Source organism: Lissotriton vulgaris, chromosome 12 (assembly GCF_964263255.1).
Source record: "Lissotriton vulgaris chromosome 12, aLisVul1.2, whole genome shotgun sequence".
NCBI lineage: Eukaryota > Metazoa > Chordata > Amphibia > Caudata > Salamandridae > Lissotriton > Lissotriton vulgaris.
In genome coordinates this window covers 298,242,778-298,248,777 of record NC_141700.1, presented here as the reverse complement: position 1 = coordinate 298,248,777, position 6,000 = coordinate 298,242,778, and positions in this window count along the sequence as shown.

The following is a 6,000-nucleotide window of genomic DNA, read 5'->3' as shown; positions in this document are numbered from 1 at the left end:
CAAACTCGGATTTGCTGGGAGCCCACACATTTAGTAGGCCTGGGCATTCCTCCAGGATTGATTACATCTTACTTGATTGTACCTCCTGGAGGAATTTACTGGATATGGAGGTTCTTACAAATGTTGACAGCGATCATAATCCCCTAAGTCTTTCGCTTAAATCGCAATGGTCTTCTAAGCATGAAAATTCTGTGAATAAAACAATTCAAAACAGACTAGAGAAATAATACCTTCTGACTCTGGGAGGCACCTTAAATGGAGCAAAGTGGCTCTTGATGAGTCAAAACTATCAGGCATTAGATCTACTTTAACTGGAGCCTTATTAGGGCGACAAAATATTTCAAACGATACTGATGCCACACAGAAGATACCCATAATCTATGAGGAAACCATTAAAACCCTGAGCTCATTTTTTAACACAAATAGTAAGAAAATACATTTTAGGAATAATCCAAGTGGTACATGGTTTTACGGCATCTTGCCGTTAAAAGTAAGTCCGGCACTGGCATCACGTTAGCAAGAAAAGAGTATAAGGTGGCAGTGCGTAAGGCAAAAAAAGATTTCGAGGAGCAGCACTGGCAGTCTCTATCGGCTGCTAGTCTGGGAAGGGATGCTAATCTATTCTGGTATTTACTGAGGAAAAAAACGCGCCCTGACTCTGAGCTCATTACTAATAACCCAGGTTGCAGATCCCGCAACCTGGGCCAAATTTTTAGCACTACTTTTAAATGCAATTGATAGGGGTGGTCCGATTCCGGACTCCTGGAAAGGGGCAGAAGTGGTACCAATTTTTAAGAAGGGCGCCAGGGATAATCCCGCAAATTATCGCCCTATAAGCCTCTTAGATTCAACGCAAAAGGTGGTAGGACGTGTTTTGCTGGAAAGAAGCCTAGCCTGGGCAGACGAAAATCAAGTCCTCTCGGACTACCAGGCCGGTTTTAGAGCAGGTATGGGGACAATCGAGCAGGGATTCAGGTTGCTCCTCCTGTACTGGAAGGTGGTGAGAATTGGCAAAGGCAGTCTTTACCTTGCTTTTATCGACCTTAAGACCTTTGACCTGGTCCCACGCGAGCGCCTGTGGCAGGTCCCGGTAGAGCAGGGGGTCCCAACGCATATTGTAAATATATTAATTCGCCTACACTGGGGCAATTTTGCCCAAGTGAGATGGGGGTCACAGGGGGAAAAAACTTCTCGGATACCGGTGAACAGGGGAGTTCGCCAGGGATGTGTGTTAGCTCCCACCCTATTCTCTTTGTATGTGAATGGGGTGGTTGACTTCTTACAGCAAACACCATCTGACGCACCATCCCTGGCGGGCGAAAAGATTCCAACACTCCTGTTTGCCGACGATACCCTCCTCATCTCCAAAACCCCCAGTGGATTGCAGACCCTCCTGGACAACTTCCAATGCTTCTGCACAGCGAGAGGGTTCTCTATTAACACCACAAAAACAAAGTTCCTTACCCTTAACCCTTCCAAAACTTTTAGGAACCCTCCTGGGTTAAATACCGTCCAGCTAGAAAGGGTAACCACCTTTGATTATTTGGGCATACGCATTTCCGATTCCATGAATTGGTCTTCGCATACCCAGAAAATGCTCCAGGCCCATAAAAGGGTGGTGGGGTCATTACTAAAAGAACATTGCACTTCGTTCTGTAGACCAATCGCCCCTGCCCTTTCAATTTACAAGGCCAAGGCAGTAAGCTCAGCACTTTATGGCGCTGAACTGTGGGGTTTCTCCAATATAGACCAAATCACACAATCGGAGGACAAATTTCTAAAAGGTTTAATGATGCTCCCCCAGAGGGCTCCCACCAAGCCCCTTTTATATGACTTAGGCTGCCATTCACTGAGGGACACGGCACGACTTTGCCCACTTTTGCGCTGGGTGCACCTGTGGCAGGCCCAAGAGTTATTGAAATATGCAACTGGTCTGGGCGAGATCATGGACATGGACGGGTGGCAGAAAATCCATTGGCTCAAAAATGTAAAGAAACTTCTTTGCGATTTGTGCCTTAGTGAGGATTGGAAGAACAGATATGCCCCTCCTAAGGCCGAGGTCAAGAGGATGTATTGGCAGTGGGTCACCAAAAACGATGCTCTAAATACAAGATTAGGCAGACTCACAGAAGAGTTCATGCAGCATAAGTCATCCCCCTGCTATGAGCCCTATCTAGATCTCATTCAGCAACCGCATGATAGAGCTCTCTACTTTGAGTTTAGGATAGGCACACTGCGATTAAGAGAAATGACCGCGCAGTGGTGGCCTCCACACCAAACCACAGCTTCTTGTCCATGCTGCGAGGCTATGACCGAGACAATCTCCCACTTTATGTTCATCTGTCCAGCCTACAAGGTCCCCAGGAGGTGTTGACTGAAGCCAGTTTGCATTAAGATGGGCACTGGCAGCCACCACGCCGCTCTGCGCATTCTAAAATCAGATTCTCTGGATCTCTGCTTGTGGTCTTCCCAAATACCTCAAACGGGCATGGGGCATTAGAGCAAGGATTATAACGTCTAAGCCCTGAAGCATGAACTTTGAAAATGGACTCTGCGATTATATTGTCCCACTCCCCTCCGCCACTACAAAGGTCCATAGTAAGCCTCTTCTTATAAACAAAAACTGTAATCCCATTGCTCATTGTTTGTGTATCACCTGTTTTTAAACGTTTTATACATACTGTATTTTATGATTTTTTAAGATGTGTACTGTATGTCTTTTTCTTGTGATCTTTTATTCAATTGTACAGCTTTAATAGTATTTCTTTATCGAAATAAAGCTTTTGAACATGAACATGAGAGCCCAAATTAGTGGCCTCAAATATATGAATTATTGAAATCAATTGCAAAACTCACATAGGATTAAACCAAAAAGAACAAACAGATGGGTGTAAACCTTTTCTTTGCAAATGTATGTAAATAAATAATGTAGAAAAGTGAGTACAAGCACAGTCACACAAAAAGGACTGAGATTGATAGTCTTTACAATGATCTTGTCTCATGATCACTTTTGTGAAAACCCATTTCTTGCACTATTTTGCAAATGGAAATCATCATTTGAAATACAATGATTAACTCCTACATAACAATATAAATGAAAATGTGTTATCAATATTGACGTTTCGGTCTTATCTTGCGTAGCATCTAGAAGGCCATCATCCAGACAAAAAGTTCATATGTAGACTGAAGACCCTTGAAATAAAAACAGGTAAGGATATATGAATAGATAGTCCAAATGAAAGGCTCATCGCAATTGTAGCCAATGAAGGATTACTTATGGTAGTCTTAGTAGAGTTATTGCCGTTATATTATTGGCGACACTCGCGTTGTCGAATGCCCATAAACCATTAACGATCGGCTTTCCGAATCAAACTGAACAACTCCATCTCTAACCTAAAATGGCAACTAGGATTGTTTCTATTGTGAGGAGAGAAGATGGCAGCAAACGGGCTGGTGCATACTCTGCATCAGTCTGTTTAAGAAGAAAAAACACTTTTCCCTCAAAGGTGCTCCCGACCAACTGCTCCCCAGAAAGCTCTAATTAGGTGAGTGTTTAAACAAACTAAAGATAAAAGAGCTGTACAAGCTCAAAAACATGAAGTAAACACATTTAGCATTCCAAATTATCAGAGGCCAAAATTGAATGCCTTAATTAAAACAATGGTCCTACTCAGTGAGCAAATTCAGTGAATCAACATTGCATTGGCTCAGAGTGACAGAAACAAGTAAAACATCATCTGCATACCAGACCCATGTACAACATTCTGAAACAACTAAGGTGTCAAGATCCTTTTTAATGGCCCAGGAAAAGATTTAGGGTGACTATGTAAAGCCCTGAGGAAAAATGTAAATGTAAAGTGGATTTAACTTTCCTCCATATAGCAATAGAAAAGAATACAGAACAGTGATCAACAACAGTAAACCATTTAGCAGTTTAGGAGCTATATGATATTATAGTAGCAGGGTTAGGCACTACAGGGAAAATATTTATCATTCACAAATCTGGAACAAAGTGGTAAACAATCTTAACTGCCTTCCTATTGTGTTGCATACATTCACTGTAGGCACCACAACTCCCTGTTTTATCAATGCCATGTTGAAAGGCTGAGTTCTAGCTTCAGGGGTAAGGGGGAAAGGACACTGAAGGATCCGAGACAGCTTCTTCATAGGATACATTTTGAGGTAGATAGGATCATCATAAAGGTCACACACTCCATTATTTGTATTTGTAGACCATAACGTAGAAGGTACTTTTGTAAGTATATCATTAGCAGATTCTGTTATTCGATTATCAGATTTCTCATACCAATTTTCTGAGAAACATAAAACAATGAAAATCGTATTTTCACTAGTCTTATGCACATTTAAGTAAACACCTTCATGAGTACAGTATAAAATACAGTTCAATGTTTGAGTGTCTCTTCCCAGAAGGTTCATATGTAAAGTAGGGCTTACCAGAAAGCCATGTTGATCAGCTATGGTTAATTGAAGCATCAGTTATACAGTGGAGAACCTTAGTACTGAAAATGCTACTTGCATTAATAGCTTAGCCTAGACTGAGAGGGGTAATGACGGGAATTTAGAGGCTTTTAAGAAACATCAACTGGTGCTCGTCTTTAGGAGGCAGAATGCAGGTTTACCATTAATCATAAAAATCACACATGGAACATTGTTATCATCTGAGTGTTCTCTGGGACGTTGGCAGCTTCCAGGCTGTCCTAATAATTAGGGTATGGATTCTGCATTATTTGAGTGAATTCAGGAGTATCAGTTTGAGCTGGCAAAACAGATTTCCTCGAATACAAAGTTTCTGATAGAAGCTCTGGACTATTTTACTCAGAACAAAATAGAGGCACAAGTGTGATTTTTAGACTACAAGAAAGCTTTTGATTTTGAGTCCTGGGAGTGTCTTTTTTAAATTCTCGCTAGATTTGGTTTTTCAGAAAGATTTATTTGCATAGTGAAATATCTGTATAAGGACTCTATGGCATATATAATAATCAATTCTAGAAATGTAGGTAGCTGTAGAATAAGTAGGGGTACACGGCAGGGTGTCCTCTATCTCCAATCTTCTGGCAATAGCCATTAGGCAAAAAGCACTACAAACTGCACCTCTACACTGTGTGCCATATATAAAACTTTACGCTGACACTCTTGTTCTATTTCTTAAACCTGGGAAGAGCATTCAAAAGGAAATATTACCGATTTGTTCAGAATTTCTAGTGCTGAGTGGGTTTAAAATTAATAATGCTAAGACGGAAATTTTACTTTGCAATTGCTCAGGCCTGACACTACTAAAATATTTTCAGCTACTATACAATTTGAAGCCCAAGAGGTATTTAGGGATATATGTATCGGGAAATGTGGATGAACTCTTTGCATTAAACTATGTCCCCCTAATGCAAAAAGTCTTGAGCTTATTCGCGAAATGGAATCCACTCCTAATTTCAATAATAGGAAGTGTAGCACTTTTACAAATGTCAATTTTCCCAATATTTAATTTTCTATTTGCTGCAATCCCCTGTGCACTACAAATGTATTGTTTTAAAGAAATAGATGGTCTATTCTCATCTTTCATATGGGCCAACAAGGTACAGAGATTAGCACTAGCCACATTAAGTAACCCAAACGAGGAAGGGGTCTTGCTCTTCCAAATCTGAGGGAATACAACTGAGCAAACTTTGCACATTACACACATAGATTTTCTAACCATCTTAATTCCCAAGGTATGGATAATTTTTTTTATGTTAAGAATACCGAATGAATATAAAATTATAGATCCTATGAGAATAGTCAGGAATCCCAAAAATCCCAAGAAAGTACGTTATAAGGTTTTCCAGTGGTTTCTGAAACAAACAGGCTGATACCACCTGGTATGTTAAAGCAATGGGAAAGAGAACGGATATAGGCAGGTGGGAGATTTTCTTAATTCAGACACTTGGAAAAGATGGACAGAGATAGAGACAGGTCTATGTCACTCTTTAGAAATGTTCAAATGGT